Raw genomic sequence first — 25,375 nt, forward strand, 5'->3', positions numbered from 1 at the left:
TCGTTCTTCGGAAGCTGGGAACTGACTACGAGACTGTCTTCGAGAAAATGCCAGAGACACATTTAATGCCTCAAAGAAAGGAGATAAAAGACCAGAGACCGTTTCTGTGAGTCGTTTACGCATAGACGGAGAATTGGACATAAGGATAGGGGGCAAGGTATTAGGTGAACTAACTAAGGAGGAATCAGTAATTACCGGGGGAGCAGAGGGCAAAGAAGATGAAGGTAAAGGAGTCGAAGGCAAAGCTGGCAGAGGCGGCAATACTTGAGGGGGCAAATGTGGAAGAGCCGGAGCAAGCGGAGGCGCAACTGGCGGCTGAGCAGGTTGTAACAACAGGGGTGCATTAGCACCTTGTACATAGGGCGGAGGCAATCTCAGTAGGTGAGCCATCAAGGTATTTTCCTCTAAATCCTTTCTTTTATCAGAAGGGGAAGCTGGCAACATCGGATAGCATTTATCTATCGCCATACGATGCTGTCTCTCTGAAATTTCCATCGCATTATCAACTTCATCATCTTTAAGTTGCTGAGCAGCCTGTATAATTGTCATACCCTGTGCTTTCCTATCTCGTTTTTCTTGCTTAATTTTTCTCTGTTTGGCTTCCTTATGCCAAAGGCGGAAAGAGTCAAACATTGCCGGCCGGGCATTACTTTTAAATAAAATAGTTTCCACATTATCTAGTATGTCAGGCTCAAAACTACCATTTTCTGTCCATTTTAAAACACCATCATTCTTCGTGTATCGGATCCATGCCTCGTTAAAGGCGATGGGACCAACACCATGTTTAGAATAGAGCTCATAAGTGGGAGTTCCAACCGAAGGAATCGGACAAGAGTCCTCCAGCCGGGAATCCCTATTACAACCAAAACAACAAAGTTTCTCAAACTTAGTCAGACCAGGCATCGTTATTTCACTGGACTGTTCACAAACATCAAGGGAGTTAAATCAATTAACACAGCACAAATGTACTTACCCCTCGGCTTCGGTTATTGCAATACCCGAATCAAAGACCCAAAGAACCTTAAGAACCAAAGAACCAAAGAACCTAAGGACCAAAGAACCAAAGAACCAAATGTGGGAGCGACCCACCAATACTTAAGTAAGATGTCTTCTTACACCAACAGAGACCCGTCTATCGTCTCGCTTTACCATACATCACCAAAAAGAGGGCCAAGGCAGTCAGGGCAGCAGTCGTCAGTAGCCGTCACGAAGGAGTAACCACGCTGCAAAAGACCTTCGGACCACTTTCGACATACAGGGGTCGCTTGACGTGGCTCGCGATTCCTCCAGAATTTTCTTGCGGGGTTCCTCACGACCTTCAGGCAGAACCACTACCTCTGAATCCGCCCCACATTGGGCGCCAGTTGAAGAACCAGAACCAATTGGGCCTGGCGGCGCAGGGTACGCCTTAATCTCCTGGGTTCTCCTGCTTCAGCTAACAGAGACACGGGGACACTCTGTCGGCGTAAAAGATCAGATTTTATTAGCTGCAGCTAGTACAGTTGTCCTAGAAGTACACACGGTATGTTCTCAGGAGACTGCCACTTAACTCCGTGGCGCACAATATTTTATAGTACATAGGTGACATATACATTAACGAAGGGCACACCTAATACATACATGAAAAACCAGTAGGAATAGTCTAAAAGAAAGTCAGAGCCAATAGAAAAAGTCGGAAAACAAAAGTATCGAGTAACTCGAAGAAGCCTCTCCTCCAACTGTGTTTGCCACCCCTCCCACAGGTTAAGGTATTAACATGTCTGTAACTGGCTTGCAGGTGGCAAGATACGTTTGTGTGTTTTGGAGGAAAGTTGTGAAACGAGAGAATACGAGCGGAGGACAGCGAAGGCCAGGAGATGAGATAAAGTCAGAAGAGAATAGTGTGAACCAACAGATAGTTAAGACAGGGATTAGAAAAACCAGACAGGGATTAGTGTACTCGGCCAGTCTCTAACACCAGCTTTGTAAACAGAGGCACAAGGCTATTTTGACACAATATTGCAGGAAAAGCAGAAAAGACTTCGTCGTGCTGCCTGAGTGAGGGCAACACAAAATGGCGGCGGAGCACAAAATGGCGGCTCAATGCGATCGTGATCGAAGATCGAATTTCCTCAGGGGTTGGGCTACTAATGGTCATACTAATTCCGATACCAAGGGGGCATACACTTCTAACACCATTTATCCAAAATCCGAATTGATTACATCCTCATCGACTTAAGATTGTGGCCCAGAGTGGGTGACATGGTAGTACAGGTAGTAGGAAAGAGTGGAGAGAGACTATGACCCTCTATGTCTTAGGCTGCTAGCTTTATTTGATAAGTATACAATTGACGCAACTAGGCCATCTAGTACTAGGCGCACTCTAGCTATGGCGATCAAGTTGAAAAAGCCATCTATGATTGCAGCCATCAGAAAGTAATACAAACTTAGCATATTGAATGCAAAGAAGGAGTGTGACAATAATGGATAGCAGGAGTTAGCGGAAGCATGTTCATCCAGAGGCTGTTCGCACTTCACTTGGTTGCCAGTGGTACAAATTCTAGGGTGGGGGGGACCGCAAAACTATGTTCCACCCTCAGAATAGGTTCATCATTTTGCTGCCCTGTACTATGAGAAGGTAGTCCCTGTCACCAAAGTTACTCTGTTGTATAGTAGCCTCCAGAATGTTACCTCTTCCCCCATTCACTAGAGAGGAAGTTCTAGACTCACTGTCTACATTTGGAAGGAGAAGGGCTCCAGGCCCAGTTGGTATTCCTCTTTATTTGTTTGCTCATAATGTTGATGCCTGGGCTGACTATATAGTAGCTCTATCAATTGTAATTGCTCTGGGAAACATCTATTCCGGAATCTTGGCTGGGTGCCTTAAGTTATACCAGTATATATGAAGGGTGAAGTTATACCAGTATATATGAACATCTATTCCAGAATCTTGGCAGGGCGCCGAAGTTATACCAGAATATATGAATTATAGGTTCATTAGTCTTATTGTTGTGTTCAAAAAGTCAATTCTCGTTTGGTTCTGGTATGAAATCAAACATGGATATCAGATTAGGATATTATAAGCCCACTTCAGAGCCAAAACCTCTACTATAGAGCAAGAATTTAGGTTTATCCTAATTGTTTTGGAAAATTGTTCTGATCAGCAAGGGCAACTTATATGTTGCTTCTGTCAATCTAAAATCTGTCTTTGACCTGGTTTCATGCTTGAGGCTGAGGCAGGTTTTGAAGGCGATGGGTATGCCTCACAATATTCCGTCAATACTGATTAAGCTACATGAGAATAACTTTGCCTGTGTCAGATGGGGGTAACAGGGCCAACTGATCAACAAGAGCCCAGTGCTGAAAGGTATTCTCCAAGGGTGTGTACTAGTTCCCACTCTCTTCACTTTGTATCTCAATGGATTGGGCGACTATCTTTCTGACTGCCAGTGGATGTCCCTGTTATAGCTAACACCAAGATCCCTATATTTATATTTGCAGATGACACTCTTTTAATATCGAAAACTCCGATTGGCCTGAACATTCTTTTTAACAAATGTGCTGCCTTTTTATCAAGTTTGTGGCTTAGACATCAACGCAGCCAAAACAACATTTATGCTGTTTAGCAACCATAAAAAAGTTAAGGAAAAGCTGATGCTAGGCGATAAGGCCCTAGAGAGGGTTGATTTGTTTAATTACCTAGGGATCAAATTGTCAGCCAATATGTCATGGTGTCCACATATCAATAGTGCTTGCGTGAAGCACAGACAGACTATTGTTGCCGTCCTGAAAGAACTAAGCCAATAGTGCCAGCTCCACAGGTGTATGAGCCCAAGGCCCTTGGCTTAGTACCATATGGTGCTGAGCTGTGGGGCTTTGGTGACGTCTCGGTTTTGGAGCAATTGAAGAACATTTTTTAAGATCACTGACCTCCCTTCCACGAAGTACACCATTGCAACTTCTATTTTTGGAAATGGGAGATAAAAAGGTAGCCCTTAATGTCCCCCATGGCCCATGCTATTCTGACGAAGATGATGGGCTACCCCAGAACTCGCTAAATATGCTGATGCCTTACAAGTCATCATTAAGTTAGATAGAATTTAAAACATTCTCTGGTTGACCGCAACCAAACAATTGTCAGTTTTTTTAGGTTTTAGGGATATTTGGCACCACCCTACTGAACCCCAAATACCCTCCAAGGAGACACTAAAAACCAGTATTTGGCATTTATGCTGCAGAGGGAAGAGCAAAATGTTGCAGGTACTTCACTGATGGGGGAATTTTTTTATGTTTAAGTCGGTGTATGGCCTAGAGAAGTACTAGGACTTAATTATGGGGCCTTTAGACACAATCAAAGTAGGGACGCTCCATCTGAAATCATTCACTGCAAAATGGTTGGAATCTGTCTCTTGGAATTACCCTTTCTGTCTTGACCAAAAAGAGTCTTTGCCACATGTGCTGTTTGCATGCTCAGCTTATGTCCAGTCACACTCTGCACGGCTGTCTCCCATTTGAAGACAATTGGACACATCTAGCCACTGCATTGCTTTGAGGCTATTGAGATCGGACCCTTCCATACTGTATACCTGTGCAGTAGCATCAATTTTAAGGCGGATGTGGGCGAAGATAAGAACTGTCATAAAATGATTATGTCTTTTATATTGATTCTAGGATGGTAATGCACTGGTATTGGTCTTATCAATTTTTGAATGTTATGTTATTTTGAACAGTTTGTGGGTTCCAATGTTGATTGAAACTTGGCATTGTGACAACTTCCTCATTAACAATGTAATAATGTGTTGCACTTTTTTTTACCTATATATTTATTGTATTTTATCAAACTTTTATGGCTTTGCTGAAATAGACGTGAAAATTCAGGAGTAAAACTGAGGTGATCTCTCACAAAGAAGGTACTGTTAACCTTATTACTGACAGAAAGTATGTCATACTGTGGATTATTTGAAATTTTGTAGTGAGTGTTGATCACCTTGCATTTCCTGTTTGATTTAAAATTCAGAGCAAAGGGCATTACATCATAGCGGCGACTTTGCAATTGGGAATCAGCTGTGAGTCTCGCCGTCAGGGCTCACCATCCTGTGATACTAGGGCAAATCACTTAATCTCCCTGTGCAACCCCCCCCCCCCCCTCCAAAAAATGACTTGTGTAATACAGCTAGTGCTCATATGAATTACTTGTATGCCTTCGGGTGGAGTTAACGCTACATAAATATACCAGAATGAAAATTAAAAAAATACGACGTTGGAAGCTGTTTGCAACTGTGCAATATCAGTAATTGATGACTGCCTGTAACATAAGAGTAAATAAATACATTGGAATACCCTTAGGTACCAGATGTTTTTCATGTCTGAGCATCATCTCAAGTCTCTTGTTTTATGCGTTTTGTCTTTGGCATTCTGAAGTTTTCAGGATAATGATTTGCATAGAAATGTACATCATTTTTTCTACGGAGGTAGGTTTGTTTTCGCTCAAATATAAAGGTTCTAAACTACAATATGGGCAGTTTTGCCACAGCACTTCTTGGTTGATGGGAGATGGGCCATGCAGCACCTGGATATCTTTAGTGAGTCTACTGCTCGCAGAAGGTGACTAGTTATAATACTAAGGAAAGAACTACTCGAGGACTTGGTGAATCTATTTTCTCAAATACCTGGTGAGCACAAATGAAAGTTGCAATAAGTTGCACATTACAACTCAGAAAAGAAAAGACAATCAAACTTAGTGAAAGCTGTTTTATATTTAACCCCTTCAGCGCTGCGCGGATTCCCCCGCGGTGCTGAAGGGTTCGAGCGCGGGCGGGGCCATGACGGAACGGTTCCGTCATGAGCACAGCTCAACCGATGCTCATGACGGAATCGTTCCGTCATGAGCATGGAAGGGGTTAACAGTTTGAAGACTCTCTCTTTTGATATCTCAGGATGAGAAAGCGAAGGGCAGGGAAAGCGCGGTGCATGCCACAGTGTGAGAGTCGGGCAAGCAATGTCTGCTTTCTCAGCCTTCCACTCTTTAGTTCCTCGCTCCCCAACAGTGGTTGCTCTCATGCTTTATATTCCCTTCTGGCCTGGACATTCTTTCCTCAGTAGTCATTGCTCTCCCTCTTCCTCCAAAAAGTCTCACCTCCAAACCTCCTGCTCTAATGTGTTTCCTCCCTTGGCCCCCTCTCTGCGCAGCAGCGCATGCTCTCTCACTGTCCCTCCTCCTCCCTGCTCTGTTCTCAGTATTGCCTTCTCTTATTCCCTCCCTCTCCTTGGCCACTCTCCTCTCAGCAGTGCCTTCTTTCTATCCTGTCCCTTCTCCTGGGCACTACTTTCTCTGACGTTTTGCTCCGCTTTGTAAAAGAGGGTGCTCCACTTTTCCTGGTGAGACTGACCACAGCCACATCCCAGATCTTGGTGTCACGTATTTACAAAATGAAAGTTATAAGGCTGTTGTGGGAAATTGGGTTGTTGGGGTTGTTGGTTGAGGGGAAGGGAGGTGAGCCCTTCTGAAGCAACAGTCTTAATACCTGTCAGAGAAAACCTTAAAAGTTACTAAATTAATCTGCTTTACCCTTCTGGTAGCTTGGCACAAAAGCAGTCAGGCTTAACTTAGAGGCAATGTGTAAAGTATTTATGCAGCACATAAACAGTAATAAAGTGAAACACATGACAAGAAAAATCCCAACCCAATGTAGAAAAATTAGATACATTTTAATAAATGTAATTACACCAAAACAAATCCAATCAGTACAATTGAAGTTATGATTTTTAAAAGTTTTCAGTAAAATCTAGAGCCTAAAAGATCAAAGTGCCAACCATGGTTATTTGGTTGCGCAAGACCGGTATAAAGTCAAAAGTTAGGGTTTACTGCAATGGAGCACAAGTCAGATACACAAGGTGGATTGGACCTGGTCTTGGCTTACCTTTGGACTGAGAAGAAAGTTTGAAGAAAAGAACAATGAAAAGGTAGAATTCAATGGGGCAAGGCAGCAGGCTGTGCCCAAAGAGGATTTATCATCGCTGGGGAGTGCTGGACAAAGTCTTGGTGAAGCAAAATAATAATGGCAGGAAAAAGCTCTGAGTAGAAAAAGCTGAATTTCCAGGCTGAGGACTTTGTCATTGTTGATGGAGAGCTGATCGACATTGTGCCCGGTGAAGACTATTTCCTTCCAGCTTAGACAACTTTTTGGGAGTTGAAAACCTCCAGCGGGACAAAGCTACAAGATGTAGCCAAAGAGGGCTCCAAAAGGCCAGATGCCATCACTGAGAAATCCCGGTGAACAGGATTTGCTGCTGTGGTGAAGAAATTAGCTAGAGCTACTGCAAAGTCAAACCGACTGGCAAAGCACCTTGGGTGGCTCGACTGGCAGGTAGGTTCCAGTCTTCTGTTGGTTCTTCTGGCACTTTATGGTGAAAGGTTTTTGAAGTCAAAAGATTTAAGGGTAGGTGGGAGCAGCACCTCTAACACCACTTCTAAAGGTGCAGGATGGGAGAGGGGGCAACATTTAGAGGCTGTAAGGACTAACTCTAGCAGAGTGACCGGGTGAGGGTTCACAGTCTCTGGAGCTTGTTATGCCCCTGTAGCTCACACAGGAGGCCCAATTAAACCACAGAGTCACATCTAGCTGTCCTGCTTTCAAGGAGATGGTGCAGTTCTCTTCTAGCAGAAAGGTTGAGCTCTAGAAGCAGGGCAATCTTTTGGGAAGCAATGCAGGCCTCAACCAGCAGTGCAGTATTTTGGTAGCAGCATGGCAGTCCTTTGGGGACCACGGCAGGCCTCAAGCAGCAGGGCAGTAATCTGGCGGTCCATGAAATCCTTCTGAAGTCTTCCACAGGTTCAGAAACATACTGAAAAGATGATCCGAGGTTCCAATAGTTATACCTTTTGGGGAGAGGAGTTGGCCTGACGGCTAGGGCGCTCGACCTCGGACCTGGGGAACTGGGTTCGAGTCTCGGTAATGACGCTGAACATCCTGTGATTCTGGGCAAATCACGTAATCTCAAACAAATAGAGGGAAAAGGGGGGCTTTTTAATAATAATAATTCTGTCTTATTATTATCAAAGGTCCAGCATACATGCCCATCAATATGTGAAAACAAAGAGGTATGCAGTTCCTAAAGTTAACGCCAGGTGTGTTAGAGTCACTATAGGGTACCAGGGTGATACTGTGAAAATTGATGTGAAAGACAGGAGTAAAGGTTACTCCTTTTGGAAAAGAAGACCCTCACACACCCAACAAGCGGGTGTCTTGCTTCATCACCGGGTCTGTGCTCCTTATCGGGCCGGCAGGTGCAATGCCCGATCAGGCACCCAATGGGGCCTTCCTATCGGAGATCTTTATTTCCAACGCCGATGAGTGAGGTGTGTGGGGAGGGAAAAGGAGTTAATTATAATGGTGAGTGTAGGTGCAAAAGAGGTGAAAGAAAGTGTACTAAAACAGGGGTAGGTGATCCACTTCAAACAATTTTAATAAAGCATGGTCACCATCCTGATTAAAATCAAAAATAATCCGCACATCTCTCACCTTTAGGTGTGTGAGTAAACGTGCTAAGGGGATCAGAGGGTCAACATGTTTCTTGCCTTGTAATGTATTAATTGGCAATTCTTCAGGACCAGGGGAAAAAAAGATACGGCTACCTACACCTTTTTGGTGGTGGCCACAGCCTCTGAGAGGTATCACTGGTGGTCACACATACAGCACCCTAAAAATGTGTGGTACCGTGGGTAAAGAAACACAACCTGCGGAAGAAAAGGAAAATTAAGTAAAAGCAATTCGATCCGAGATCTCAGGTTAATTCCAGACAATTGGTGGTGTCAAAATTACAACCGTGACATGCGTGGATTGTGAGCAATGTTTGTAGGACTTACTAAGGGCTCAAAGCAACACAAAATTGATAAACCAACTCAAAGACCAGCTCGAGAAATGCTGTGTCAATTTACCAAGAGTAATTTGCAGAACTCACCCTCATAGGCTGTGCCGGATTCGAGGCCAGGGTGAGAGAGAGCACTACATTTTAGTGTCCTAAAGTATAGAGAAAAGATGAAACAAAAGACAGGTGAGGGGCACAGTAAAGGCAAAACATAGTAAGGTAAGAGACCTCAGTTGATTAAGCCTTAAGGTGTATTAGAGTACACAGGAAGCGGTCAGTAGCTGCGACCCCTAGAAGGCACAAGCTGCTCAAGTGGTAGATGATACAATATCACTCAAGGGTTAAAGTACACTCAACTGTGTAAATTGCCCGTGGAACAAGGAATCCAAATGAGTCTGACTTGAGACGTTCACATCCTTGTGCGGCAAGTGTTGCTTAACAGCGTGAAACCAATAATGCTCTATACCAAAACATTCATAGAGCAGAGATTAGCGATAGTCTCTTGCCATAAATCATGGGGTAGTCAGTTATGCAATAGCCCTGACGCAAACGTTGCACGCACACGGACAGCCTCTGTTGGTCAGCGTTCTGCGGAATAAAATGCAAAAAGCCTAATGGTAGGCGAAATGTGCGATACACGTACACGGAAAGCCTCTATTGGTCAGCGTTCAGAGGAATACAATGCAATGTAACAAGCCTGATCGTAGGCGAAATGTAAGTCTCGATACTCACGATTCCGTATTTGGGAAACACCGTGCACCTAAAACCTCACCAGCCACTGCAGTCTGGTGTTCGCAAGTCCGGGCAGTTCCTAGTTATGGGAACACGTCGGCGTGGAGCACGGGTGCATAGGGGGCGGGGACATCCGGTGGCGGCAGGCGTGCTCCCGCGGTAACAACTAGGCCGCTACCTCGCTCATGTGTATAGGAAGAGGCGCATACGTGGTTGTCATAGCAACATGTACGCGGGGAGACAACCATGTCGCTTGAGTAATCGAGGATAAAAGGAAATAAGTTCACGTGATAGAGGAGTTACCCGGAGGGTTGAAGGAAACTAGTTTGCATTGTGGCAACCAGATAAAGTACAGAGTTCCCAGAATGAAATTAGTCAGTTAGGTGTCGTGGAGAACTGACAAACGTTAAGTTTGGGTAAAAAAATAAAGCAAATCGGCTTTTTAGTAAAACGGTGCCAGCATGCTTCATTGAGCTAGAGTATACAGGAGTCAGTCAAAATAAATTCAAGTAAGCATGCTCCACGGAATGTCCTCATTGAGGCCAGTAGCGTCTGCAGCCAATCTAAGGACCCACCGCTGTTCGAGTCTAAAGAGGGCTTTTTTCGACATGGGTGGGTGAGATTCTAAGACAACCCATTGGAACGAATTGGGGGCATGATGTTCAAGGTGATAGTGGGACGTCATTTTGGTGTTGGTTTTGGCGCACCTGAAACTACTTTTATGTTCCAACATGCGGGTCTTGACTGCACGAGTGGTCATACCTATATAAGGTAGACCACATGGACATGTCATCATATAAATGCAGTTAGATGAGTTGCAATTGGTATGTTTGCAGATACTCCAAGTCATGCCGTTAGGGAATACCAATTATTTACTGATGCGTGTCTGGGGACACATAAAACACGACCCACAGGGATAATGACCCTTAACTGAAGGTAGATCCCACAACATTCTTTGTGACCTAGTAGTTGGTTTCTTAGGTCTAGTATGTATTAGTTGATCCTTCAGATTACTAGTACGTTTGAATGCGAACCTGGGAGTCGCTATATCCAAGTCACCAGTATTGAGGATCACCCAGTGTTTTTTAATGATGCATCTGATCCTATTGGAATCAGGGGTAAAAGTGGTGACACACGTAATGGATTGATCAGGTTCCTTGATGTTAATGTCTAGCAAGCTCTCTCTGTTATTGTTTCTTGCTCGTTTGCGAACCCGTGACACTACTTGTTTGGGGTAGTCTCGCTTGATGAGATCATTCATGAGGGTCGCGGACTCTTTCTGGTAGTTTGTCACAGAACTACAGTTCCTTCTGATGCGCAAAAATTGCCCAAAGGGAAGATTTTCCCTCAATGACTTGGGATGGTAACTGCTGAATAAGAGGAGGCCATTCCTGTCAGTTGGTTTACGGTACAGACTCGTAGTGATCTTATCTCCTTCAAGTCGGACAAGGAGATCCAGGAAGGGAACTTCTGTGTCGGAGCTCGTGTGGGTAAATCTCAAGTAGGGGTTTAAGGTATTGATCCAGGTACAGAATTCTGTACACTTCGTGTAGTCTCCTCTCCAAAGGATCAGGATGTCGTCAATAAATCTTTTCCAGAGCAGTACATTCGCCGAGTAGGGATTAGAAGAATGATGGATTTCCCTAGCTTCGAAAGCCGACATGTACATACATGCTAGACTCGGCGCGAATGTACTGCCCATGGAAGTACCTTGGGTTTGATGGTACAGCTGGGTATTGTACTCAAAGAAGTTTTGGGTAAGAACCAGACTAGCACATTTCATTATGAATGGTACAGGTGTAGTGGAAGTATGCTCACTGCTCATCAGAGCATCCTCAATGACCTGGAGGGTGGCTTGTTGGGGTATGTTGGTATATAACGCCTCAACATCCAGTGTCAGCAAAAGGCTTATTTCTTGTGGGTGTTGGATACCCTCAAGGAGGCGGAGAACATCAGTGGTGTCTCGGATGTACGAAGGAGTAGTTCTAACCAGGGGCTGGATGAAATGGTCAACGAATTGCGACAACGGTTCCAGAATGGATCCTATGCCTGACACGATAGGCCGACCAGGCACTGGAGTTGTCCCTTTGTGAATTTTGGGAAGGCAATAGAAAAAGGGGATGACTGGTTCTTTAGCTATAGGGAAGTTTGCTTCTTTCTTCGAGATCCAACCTTCTAACTCCGCTGTGGAGACCATAGAGCCTATAGTCCTGGTCAACTGTGGGGTAGGGTCTTCCTTGATGGGTGTGTAGTATCTTGTGTTGTTAAGTTGTCTACGGCATTCAGTATCGTAGTCAACTGAGGACAAGATAACAGTAGCCCCGCCCTTATCTGCTTGTTTTATTACAATTCTGTCGTCATTAGCCAGATCTCTTATAGCCAACGACTCACTAGTAGACAAGTTATGGAAGGGCATTCGATTGGTATCCATATTAAGATCCTTTAGAACTGCCTTTTCGAAAGTCAATACTTCCGGCGGGACCATACTCCTAGTAGGCGTGAAGGTTGATGGTCTATGTAGCCCTGAGTCATCGTTGCTAGGAGGCGGATGATCTTGAAAAAACGCCTGTAGCCTAATCTTACGAAATAGATTCCGGACCTCACAAGTGTCGCGAAATCTGTCTGTTTTGGGTGTGGGGACATAGCCCAGCCCTTTCTGGAGCACTCTTTCTTCCACAGGAGTGAGAACTCTAGGGGAAAGATTGATCATCAATCTCTCTTGTCCCTAGTTTGACTCCTGGTTTCCACTGTCCTGGGAGGTTGTTCCTGCCATTGCACCCTTTTTTGTTGTTGTCGCCCTCTTCTGCGCCCTCTTCCTCTGCCCCAACCGCTGTCTAAAAAAGGTTGTTCAATTCTAGGTGGGAAGAAGGGTGGAGGAGGGCCTTGATGGTACATGGGATATTGCCAAAAGGGTGGTCCCCAATATGGAGGCATGTTAAATGCCGGATAGCCTGGTGGCTGGAAAGGTCTCGTTTTCCTGTTGTTGCTGTTCCAGCTCCCTGTGCTAGATTCACTGTTGGTTGAGGAACTCCGTCTGGAAGGTCCTGAACTCTCATCTGACGAGTAACTGGTTACTGTCGAGGTATAGTCTGCTTTAAGATAGGGGTATACCCTTTTGCACCTACACTCACCATTATAATTAACTCCTTTTTCCCCCCCACACACCTCACTCATCGGCGTTGGAAATAAAGATCTCCAATAGGAAGGCCCCATTGGGTGCCTGATCGGGCATTGCACCTGCCGGCCCGATAAGGAGCAAAGACCCGGTGATGAAGCAAGACACCCACTTGTTGGGTGTGTGAGGGTCTTCTTTTCCAAAAGGAGTAACCTTTACTCCTGTCTTTCACATCAATTTTCACAGTATCACCCTGGTACCCTATAGTGACTCTAACACACCTGGCGTTAACTTTAGGAACTGCATACCTCTTTGTTTTCACAAATCACGTAATCTCCCCGTGCCTAACAAAAATTGAATGTGTGTCCTCATGTAACGTAACTGGTGCTATGTAAAGTGCTCTGATACCTGATTGGATTCGGGTCAAGTTCGCGCTATATAAAACTCTGCAAAAAAAAAAAAAAAAAAAGGTCCTTTGAAGTGGAGGCATTTCTTATGCTACCCCCACATCTGATTCTAAGGCTTGAAGAATACTGGGGTGAAAAAGACTAGTGCCAGGTTTGATTGGGTGTGTATGCTAAAGGCAGTCCTTTTGAAGCGTAGGTGTGTCAGGGAACAGCTCCACCCCCAGCTATCCCGGCAGCATGGCACAACCTGCCAACAACTAATCCCCATGTGTCTCACTTGGAGGAATATACAAAACCAAACAGCTACATTACTCAGTATTGTGACCCAGAACACTGGCAGATGGCACCAAATGGCCAGAACAAGAAAAAGTCATCTTTCTAAAAGTGGTAGTCTCTGAATTTTAACTGTAAATCAAACTTTACCATTAAAGAGGATTTTTTTAAGTTACAATTCTTTTAAGTCCAAATTTGACATCCTTACCTGTTCCCAATCAAAAAACACATTTTAAATGTACTACAGTAACACAATGTTATCAAATGGGCGAGACAGTCCTAACAGTAGTGAAAAAGTAATTTTGGAGTTTTTTCACTACCAGGACATGCAGACTTAAAAACACATGTCCTACTTTGTATTTACAATGCACCATGCCCTGGGGGCTTTTTAGGGCCTACACAAGGAATGCCATATGTATTAAAAAAAAAGGTTTAGGCCAGGCAAAAAGTTATTTCGCCAGGTCGGATGGCAGTTTAAAACTGCGATGGCAGGTTTGAGTTGTGTTTTAAAGTGCTACTTTAGTGGGTTGCACTATCAATGCTGCAAGCCCACTAACAGCATCTCAGGTCAGACTTCTCAAAATGTCATGCAACACAGACGAAGAGGAACGCAGATGGTGCAGCGGACTGTGGCGGCTGAGGGGAGCGGTGGAACGGCTGAGGCCTCGTGCCATGAATTCCGGGAGAAGCAGGCGACACAAGGTCAAGGAGGTGAGGGGCTGTGGGGGGCTGAAATAAGGAGCAGAGAGATGGCAGCGGTCTGAAAAACTTTGCCATGCAACGGCGACGCCCCCCCCCCAACCCAACTCAAAGTGAAATCCTTCCATGGACAAGTTCCACTCAAGAGCGCCTTGCGGGGCTGGGATCCCCCCCCATAACTAGGGGGGCTGTGACACCTTCTAACTACACGCATACCAAGAATAGGTGTACTACAGCCTGCAAGATGGGGCGTGAACCTGAACATGGCCTCCGGTAGAGTAAAGAAGGACAGATCAGTAAAGGACATGCTTCTCAAGACACCCCAATCGCAATCTGAGAATCGCCCTACCCTGCAGCCCGCAACAGAAGTGGAGGGAGCTGAGGACGTGGAGACCAGGTCAGCCGCCCCTTTCTGCAATCCCTTTTTGCTTCCCTTCAAGAAGACCTCACCTCTATGAAGTTTGACTCATCAGCAGACCTCTGGGAGGTGCGCCGTGACTTAGATTCACTGGGGGAGAGAGTCAACTCCCTGTAAGATCATGAATCCAGCAGGGTTAAGGAGTTAGAGGGCCTGCAACAAGAGGTTCTTCGCCTGTGAGAACCAAACCTTGACCTCCAGGCGCAAACAGAGGACCTCGAAAATAGGTCCCGCTGCAACAACCTACATAGCAGAGGTATTGCTTCCGGGACGGGGGATGCAAACATCGAGCCCATGGTGAGAGACCTTTTCCACACGCTTCTCAGGGAGCCGAAGGACTTCCACATTAAACTCAATCGTACACATAGAGTGGGTCCGCGGAGGCACGCTCTCCCCCTCCCGGCCTATATCCTAACTTGTGTACACGATTTGCAGCATAAAGAGCAGATCTTACGTGCTGCCAGAGACGACCCCACATATAAATACAAGGGCCAGAAACCTGCTCTGTACCAAGAGCTGGCTGCGTCAACCCTGCTGAAACGCAAATCTTTCAGGCCTGTTACCATGCATCAAAACACACAAGATGATGGACGGAATGTTGCACATTGGCAAAACATTCACCCCCAATCACAGATCTGGGTTTAATCCATTGTTATTTTGCTCACCACGCCATCCCAGTTCAGACATGGCCATATGCAAATTAGTCTTGACCCTGTGCCTCATGGGAACAGTCCAGCCCGAACTGCTAAGTCATGTCTTCCCTGGACCGGAATCAAGCATCCTAGGACCGGTTTCGGGGTTTCACCCCTCTTCAGCCAGGATAGCTTGACTCCAGTGGCGTAGTGAGCACGGGACCCACGTTTGGGCATACCCTTCCCACATAGGGCGATCAGCAAAACATACAAGATGATGGACGGAATGTTGCACATTGGCAAAACATTCACCCCCAGTCACAGATCTGGGTTTAATCCATTGTTATTTTGCTCACCACGCCACCCCAGTTCAGACATGGCCATATGCAAATCAGTCTTGACCCTGTGCCTCATGGGAACAGTCCAGCCCGAACTGCCAAGTCATGTCTTCCCTGGACCGGAATCAAGCATCCTAGGACCCGTTTCGGGGTTTCACCCCTCTTCACCCAGGATAGCTTGACTCCAGTGACGTGCTGAGCACGGGACCCACGTCTGGGCATACCCTTCCCACATAGGGCGAACAGCAAAACACACAAGATGATGGACGGAATGTTGCACATTGGCAAAACATTCACCCCCAGTCACAGATCTGGGTTTAATCCATTGTTATTTTGCTCACCACGCCACCCCAGTTCAGACATGGCCATATGCAAATTAGTCTTGACCCTGTGCCTCATGGGAACAGTCCAGCCCGAACTGCCAAGTCATGTCTTCCCTGGACAGGAATCAAGCATCCTAGGACCGGTTTCGTGGTTTCACCCCTCTTCAGCCAGGATAGCTTGACTCCAGTGGCGTAGTGAGCACGGGATCCACGTCTGGGCATACCCTTCCCACATAGGGCGAACAGCAAAACACACAAGATGATGGACGGAATGTTGCACATTGGCAAAACATTCACCCCCAGTCACAGATCTGGGTTTAATCCATCGTTATTTTGCTCACCACGCCACCACAGTTCAGACATGGCCATATGCAAATCAGTCTTGACCCTGTGCCTCATGGGAACAATCTGGCCCGAACTGCCAAGCCATGTCTTCCCTGGACCGGAATCAAGCATCCTAGGACCAGTTTCCGGGTTTCAGCCCTCTTCAGCCAGGATAGCTTGACTCCAGTGGCTTAGTGAGCAAGGGACCCACGTCTCGGCATACCCTTCCCACATAGGGCGAACAGCAAAACACACAAGATGATGGACGGAATGTTGCACATTGGCAAAACATTCACCCCCAGTCACACATCTGGGTTTAATCCATCGTTATTTTGCTCACCACGCCACCCCAGTTCAGACATGGCCATATGCAAATCAGTCTTACCCTGTGCCTCATGGGAAACAGTCCAGCCCGAACTGCCAAGTCATGTCTTCCCTGGACCAGAATCAACCATCCTAGGACCGGTTTTGGGGTTCACCCCTCTTCAGCCAGGATAGCTTGACTCCAGTGGCGTAGTGAGCAAGGGACCCACGTCTCGGCATACCCTTCCCACATTGGGCGAACAGCAAAACACACAAGATGATGGACGGAATGTTGCAAATTGGCAAAACATTCACCCCCAGTCACAGATCTGGGTTTAATCCATTGTTATTTTGCTCACCACGCCACCCCAGTTCAGACATGGCCATATGCAAATTAGTCTTGACCCTGAGCCTCATGGGAACAGTCCAGCCCGAACTGCCAAGTCATGTCTTCCCTGGACCGGAATCAAGCATCCTAGGACCGGTTTCGGGGTTTCACCCCTCTTCAACCAGGATAGCTTGACTCCAGTGGCGTAGTGAGCACGGGACCCACGTCTGGGCATACCCTTTCCACATAGGGCGAACAGCAAAACACACAAGATGACGGACGGAAGGTTGCACATTGGCAAAACATTCACCCCCAGTCACAGATCTGGGTTTAATCCATCGTTATTTTGCTCACCACGCCACCCCAGTTCAGACACGGCCATATGCAAATCAGTCTTGACCCTGTGCCTCATGGGAACAGTCCAGCCTGAACTGCCAAGTCATGTCTTCCCTGGACCGGAATCAAGCATCCTAGGACCCGTTTCGGGGTATCACCCCTCTTCAGCCAAGATAGCTTGACTCCAGTGGCGTAGTCAGCACGGGACCCACGTCTGGGCATACCCTTCCCACATAGAGTGAACAGCAAAACACACAAGATGATGGACGGAATGTTGCACATTGGCAAAACATTCACCCCCAGTCACAGATCTGGGTTTAATCCATCGTTATTTTGCTCACCACGCCACCCCAGTTCAGACATGGCCATATGCAAATCAGTCTTGACCCTGTGCCTCATGGGAACAGTCCAGCCCGAACTGCCAAGTCATGTCTTCCCTGGCCAGAATCAAGCATCCTAGGACTGGTTTCAGGGTTTCACCCCTCTTCAGCTAGAATAGCTTGACTCCTGTGGCGTAGTGAGCACGGGACCCACGTCTGGGCATACCCTTCCCACATAGGGCGAACATTATGGCGACAATTAGAGGCAGTGCGCCTGCAACTCACTCGCCTAGATTTGGATAAGGCGAAGTTTGCCGCCCTTAGGCTGCGACATTCTTTCTACATGGGGGAGATAGATGTGGGCGCCTTTTGGCTAATAAGCTCCGTGCCCAACGCCAAGCGGCCTCCGTGCATACAGTATGCAATGAGTCTGGCAATGAGTTCTCAGATGACACATCCATAACACGAGCATTCCGTGATTTTAATGCAAAACTATACACTGCCCAACAAATTTCAGAACAAGATTCTCTCACCTACACACAGGGGGCAATTCTCTCCAGATTAACACCGGATCAGGCAGCCTGCATGGAGAGCCCTATTCGCATAGAGGAGGTGATAACAGCCATAGCCTCTTAAGTCCCCGGGCCCTGATGTGTTCCCCCGTCATCTTCTACAAGACCTTTTGCACAACATTGACGTCTATTCTCACCAAACTTTTCAACGAGGTAGGTGATACCTCGGACATTCCCCCCACGATGCTAATGTCCTCGGTCGTGGTGATTCCAAAACCTGGCAAGGATATTCGACTCTGTGCGTCTTACAGACCAATATCCCTTTTAAACACTGATTTAAAACTCTTCATGAGGATATTGGCAGCCAGGCTAGGTCCAATGATGCCGGGGTTGCTGGATCCCAACCAGTCTGTCTTTGTGGCCACCAGACAGTGCAGTGACAACACACGGAGGCTACTTCACCTTCTCGACAAGGCTCAACACCAGAAAGAGGAACGTGTGATGCTATCGGTCGATGCTGAAAAAGTATTTGACAGAGTACATTGGAAGTATCTGGAGGTCACCCTCGCGCGGTTTGGGATGGGCGACCGTTTTCGTAAATGGATATTCAGCGGTTGTAGCCACCCCACGGCCACGGGGCGGGTGAATGGCCGCTCATCCGACTCTTTCCCGATTGCCCGCGGCATGAGGCAGGGGTGTCCACTCTGTTCCCTGCTCTTTGCTCTTTACAAGGCTCTGGGTTCCAGGTCAATGCTATGAAATCGCAGGTCCTAGGGATTTCCCTACGGCCTTCCACCCAGGAGACCCTTGCGCGTTCTGTTCCACTTCAATGGGAGACGGAATCAATTCCATATCTAGGGATCATGCTGACGGTGTCCACGTGTGCTACGGCTACCCTGAACAATAAGCATCTTCTCTCCCAGGTTCGTAAAGATCTGCGCCTCTGGAAGCCATTCGACCTTTCCATGCTTGGTCAGGTGACAGCACTCATGATGAACGTGTTACCCAAGATATTATACATCTTTCAAATGCTCCCAGTGGAGCCTCCCCCTGGTATTATTAAATTGCTGCAGCTGGAATTCTGTTCGTTCGTGTGGGCTGACAAAAAAGTCTAGAATGAGCAAGGAATTGAGCTATAGGCCCTCCCGAGAGGGAGGACTGGGAGTCCCCAATATAGCTTGTTACTACAAAGCTACCCAATTGCGTATTTTGCTGGAATGGTCCCGTAGTGAGTCGTAGAAACATTGGCTGTTTATGGAAAGAGCGATCTCAGGTCAGGCACTGTGGGGGAACCCTTTCCTTCACAAGACTCAATGCCCAGCTGGTTTATATGGCTTGCCAATCACTCACAAGACTTTGAGGGTATGGGACTACACTGCAACAAGATATGGCTTAACCTCCTTTCCATCACAACTCACACCTATAGTCAAAAATGCGGAATTCACCCCAGGTCTAGATCAGAGGACTTTCCAATGCTGGGATAGAGAAGGGTGTAGGTCAATAGGACACCTTTTTGACTTGGAGGGCTCTTTGACCTTTGAAGATCTTCGTTCCGAACTCGCTCTGCCATGGTCCGAGTGGTACCACTTCCATCAGGTACGACATTGGGTGATGCACCCCTCGATGCGACTAGGGGCCCAAAGACCACTAACCCTATATGAAAAATGGCTCCACACCAAGAAGTCCAACTCACACCTTATCACTGAACTTTATCACTTTCTGCGCCCCCCAGCAATGGTTACCTCTTCGGCAGGGCAATGGTGATGGGAAGTAGAATTGGGGCAAACACTTTTGCAGAATAGGGCGACATTTACTATCGCACACACCACACCGCGCGAACATTTCCAGCATTGAAACAGCGACCAAAGTAGTCACTTACTGGTACCTTACACCCCCAGACTACACAGACACAATCCCAATCGCTCGTCGCAATGCTGGAGAGAATGTGGAGCAGAGGGCACACTGATACACTTACTATGGGACTACCCTGTCATTTCACCCTACTGGGACCAAATTTTAGGTGACGTAGACAACCATTTCAACACACAGATACCGCGTTTCCCGGTGGATGTCGTCTTGGGCCTACCCAACGCACTTACGTTTCCCTCAGGTCGCGCAAGGGTAGACAAATGGGAATAGCCCTTGGGGAAGCATTGCAAAACATAATATCCCACTGGGGCATAGAAAGAATAACCACATACCAGGGGTGGTTGCACAAATGATGGCACGTTCTGGGCATGGAACGCATAACTCTTTCACTAAGGGAGATGGGGCCTCTTTTGCAGATCTTTGGCGCCCGTTTCTTTCCCTACTTGTCACTGGGCTGAGGGAACTCACCTGCCCTAAGTATTTGCGCCTCTTGCGGCTCTCGTTGCCCCCACAAGAATCAACTCCACTGACACCACCAGGCACAACATCCTAGTGAACTTGTATGGGTTACAGCGACATGACATTCAACTGGCTCTGATGGGGATGAGACAGGTGTAGGGGGTTGGGAGCATCAAGGGAAGGACTTGGAGGGGTGAGGGGGTTGGGAAGGGAGTTGGTTTTGTTTCTTTTTTATGTAGTCTGCTATGCTGTGACTCATTGCTCTCTATGACAATAAAACAAATTGAACCTAAAAACATCTTTTTCAATCCCCCTTCTGATGCCATTGATTTTTCATTCAGTTGTTTTCTCAGCACCCTAGAAAGAGCTTGTAAGAAATTGGGTTACTGATTGAGTGTTGGTGAAACCCTTCTTAAGCAGCAACCACAATTCTTCTCAGGGTAAAGTCACACGCAAACCCTAAATTAACCTGTGCTGAACCCTTGGATAGATTGCCCAGATCAGTCAGGCTTACCTCAGAGGCAATGTGTAAAGTATTTGTGCAACACTTCATCTAGTAATAGAGTGAAAACACTCCAGAAAAGGATTCCACAACAGTTTACAAAAATACAGTAATTTTTTATAAATAAAAGAAGAACAAAAATCCAATCCATAGAACCAGAGATATGCAGGTTTTAAGATTTCATCAAAAGTCACTGAGTGTCAACTATGGATACCTGGTTGCCCCAGACCGAGACAAAGTAACAAGTTCAGGCCAACCACGATGGAGCGTGGGCCAGCTACAGGGATCCAGTTAGGCCTGCTGAACAAGGTACCTTCAAACCTGGTTTGCACAGCATTGTGTGGTTCTGAGTCAAAGATGCATCACCCAACTGAAGGGAGCGTCAGTTCTGAGGTGCTGCAAGGCTGCAGTGCAAGATTCTGCGCGGTCATTGACGATACCATTGATGAGGGCTTGCATGCAAATTCCATCTTCAAGATAGCGTTGCACAGTCTGGGCAATGCATTGGTTCTGAGGAGCTAAGAGGCTGCAATGCTCCACTCGACATCTTATTCGAGGCTACCATCGATGAGAAATGAGAAGCCCTACACCAAGAATGCATCGCACATTGGCAGTTCCGATGCATCAATGGTCTGGGACGCAATACAGCTCTTTGTCGCTGTACTGATCCATGCAGCAGTGGCAAACATCGGTTCTGCTCAGAGTTGTGCTTGGAAGCAGTGGAGATGCATCCATTCCACTGGATTCACAAAACCTGGCAGAGCACCTTAGGCCCATTTACAAGGGTTCGGGACTGAGGTGGCACCACTTTAGAGGGTAGACTCACAAATGGCACAGTCCAGGCGCTGAGTTCAAGATTACTGGAGGCTACTGTCCCTGAGGACCAAGTCAGGATGACCACCAACTAGCACATTCAGTCACTTTGTGGTCCTGAGTTCAACAGATGCAGATCCAGTCCTTCTCACTCAGGCAAGATGACAGCAGGTCAGCACAGCAGGGCAGTGGTCCGTCTTCCTGGCAGAGTATCTACAGGTCCAGAAGTGTACTGAAGAGTTAGTGTCTGAGGTCCAGTATTTATATCAAGCTGTGCATTTGAAGTGGGGAGGAGCTTCTAGACATTTCCCTTTGAAGTCCTCAGTGATCCTGCCTACCCTGCCTTGGCTCCAGACTAACTACAGGGGGTATGCAGCCCTTTGTGTGGAGTCAGGACATGGCCTAATCAAGTGCAACTAGGACTGGGACCTGCCCCACCCTCCCATCCTGCCAGTGATGGAAACCACTAGGCACACCGCAGCTCTCTATTGTGTGTGCTTGTCTAGGATGAGCACACAAAGCCCATCTGTCAGCTACACCCAGTCATCTGACCAAGAAAAATGTTAAAGGTACTAAATGGCTAAGGCAGGAAAATGCCAACTTTCCAAAGTGGTATTTTCAAAACTGTAACCTAAAATCTGACTTCATCATAAGTTAGGATTTTTCAATACAATTCCAAAGCCACCAAACATGAACTGGTTACCTGCTCCCATTTAGAAATTATAGCTTTTTAAATATAATAAAGTAACACCAATGCTATCCTGTGGAAGAGGTGTGCCTTGCAGTAGTGAAAAATTAATTTAGGAGTTTTTGACTACCAGGACATGTAAACACTGCACCCTGCCCTCAGGGCTGTCCAAGGTCTACCCTGGGGGTGTCTTATATGTATTAAACAGAAAGGTTTGGACCTAGATAAAAGGTTTATTTTGCCAGGTTCAAATGGAAGTTTAAATGAGATTACACACTCTGTGAGGACAGGCCTTAGAAATGTTCAGAGGGCTACTTCAGTGGGTGTCACAATCAGTGATGTAGTCCTATGAGTAGCATTTAATTTACAGACCCTGAGCAAAGGTAGTGCCACTTTACTAGGGACTTAAAGGATATTAAATATGCCAATTGGGGATAAGCCAACATGACCATGTTTAAAGGATTGAGCACATACACTTTAGCACTGATTAGCAGAGGTAAAGTGCGCAGAATCCATGGAGGTGGAAAGCCAAATGTTTGGGGAAATTCCACCCGATTGCTGGCAGATCTATCAGAGCTTGTCGCTTCATAAGTACTCAAGAGTTAAATTAGGGTAGATGTTTCATGGTGGAGGGGGAAGATGTTTGACCCATCCATCATTTGGTGTGATGTTTGATATTTCCAAACTAAGACATATGTAAGATTTATTAGAATGTCAGATGCATCTTTCTGAGTCATTATTAGGAAGCACTTACTAATACAAGGATCACCACACAAAAAAGTAATAACCCACTGAGATGTCCACTTAAAACACAAAGCTATCACACAAGAATACATACTTGAATGTTACACACTGTGCTTTGCAACAGGCATATTAACCCTAAATGAGATTTAAAAAAAATCTTTTATTGTGTATATAAAATGAAAAATACAATGAATACACAATAATGCATTTGGGTCACAATTCGGTATACAACGCAGCATACTTATGAAGGTGTAAACAGCTTGGGGGGGTCATGCCCTCTAACTGGTAGTGTTGGAGCAAGATCTGGTGAGAAGTCTATGCTATTTTATGATAAATGAAACCTGTAACTAGACTGTACACAAATCTGTTCAGCAAGTGCATTAACCTTCATAGATATCTCATCAATGTTATACCTAGGAATTTGCTTACACAGTAATCTCAACAGCAAGTGCCTTATTGAGAGGTAATATAAAATATAGACTATTTTTGACCGAAAAAGTACACATTTACTGTAATCTGTCAATTTCTTTGGATCAGATTATATATACATGTGTGTGTGTTGAATACTAACCCAAGTGCCAAGTTTCCCTGATCAATGCATGATGTGCTGTTCTAGCCAGGTTTTTAATTGAATTCTCAGATTTGTAGTTCAGTTTTGTAATGGAATAAACAGGACTACAAGTACCAGAATTTTAAAAACAAATCTGGACTGCGGACATGGGAAACTTGGCAGGGCTCCTCCAGTCCGTTCATCTACCATGTCAGCCCCAATTTATGGGATCCTTTAGCCATTTTTACCACATCCTGCACCGGTTAAAAGAAAAGTCTTCAAGGGACACAATGCAACTTGTAGCAGGTTGAATTAACAAGTTAAAGAAATACACTTCTTTGAATTTTGATCAGACTTTATCATATTTTACAAAATGTTTGTTGGATGATTTTCATTAGCTCTGAGTTCAATAGGGAGCCAGAGTCATATGAGATATCATCACAAGGCATGTCTACATGCAAAAATGGAAGGCCTTTGCGGATCTGTCCCTGTAGCATTGTTAAAGATTTGAATATGTTTTATTGTTAAAAAGACAAAAGGTTTTCTTTCTCCATTGTCCTCTCATGCTTTCTCTCTCAGTCTTTTTCAATGCTGTAAATATACGTTGTATCCTTCTTGTTTTTGCAATTTTTCATTGCTTGTTCTATTACTGTGATGGTTCCCCTCCATTATTATCTTTTCCTCATGTTAGTTTTGTTTCACTTCCTTAAACTAATCTTTTCGTTTAGCATTCGAGATCAACGTTTATTTTCTTCTTTGTTTTACATGTAGTGCATTTTAGTTCAAACAGTCAGAGAGCAAGGCAAGATAAACAAACAGTTAAGCACCTTAATGGGACCCTTTCTTAGTGTCCCACGTTAACAGAGCAACTGGGACAACAGCTTTGCTTGGAGCGATGCTGCTTCTGCCGGCTAAAGCCGAGGTGGGCGGGGCTGCTGTGGGCCAGTCCGAGATGTCCAATAGGCAGGACCTCGAAGTCTCCCAAAGAGCAGGGGATACACGATCCCAAGAGGATACCAAATATTACACAGCACCTGTTCATTTCTGCTGGTGCACCGGTATGTCTGAGTCAGAGATGTGTTTGATGTCAGTACATTGAGGTTCCAGTGTCATGCAGCAGGGTGACTGTGATCCTGCAGCAGTTCAATGACCAAAAGAAGCCTGGGCCATCGAACCCCTCCCCAGTTCCCAAAAGAGATGCCATCGAGTTGTTTCCGGATCACAGTAGCCAGTGTGCATGCCTCGAGCAAAGATTGCGGCTGAGGTGATCACAGAGTCACCAGATACACTTGCAACACATGCAGTGTACTAGGAATCATCAGTGTGCTTACAACTGCCAGACTATCTGCAGCAGAGGTGACGGGCCTTGTTAGCATGCTTTCCTTCCAAACAGAATATAGTACGCATCAGAGTGCTGGCACGAGGGGCCTAATTGGCATCTTATTCTTCCGAGCTGGATATGGTACGCAAAAGAGTGCTGGCATGTCAGGCCTAGACAGCATCTTATCCTTCCAACCTTGATATAGTATGCATGGGAGTGATGGCACGAGGGACCTAATCAGCATCTTAGCCTTCCAAGCTCAATAGAGTGTGCATCAGAGTGCTGACATGAGGGGCTTGATCAGCATCTTATCCTTCTGAGCTGGATACAGTATGCATCAAAGTGCTGACATAAGGGGCCTAGTCAGCATCTTATCCTTCCGAGCTGGATAGAATATGGATCAGAGTGCTGGCACGAGGGCCTAATCAGCATTTTATCCTTTGGAGCTGGATATAGTATGCATCAGAGTGCCCGCAAGAGGGGCCTTATCAGCATCTTATCCTTCCGAGCTGGCTATAGTAT

Source organism: Triturus cristatus, chromosome 1_1 (genome assembly GCF_964204655.1).
Source record: "Triturus cristatus chromosome 1_1, aTriCri1.1, whole genome shotgun sequence".
Classification (NCBI taxonomy): domain Eukaryota; kingdom Metazoa; phylum Chordata; class Amphibia; order Caudata; family Salamandridae; genus Triturus; species Triturus cristatus.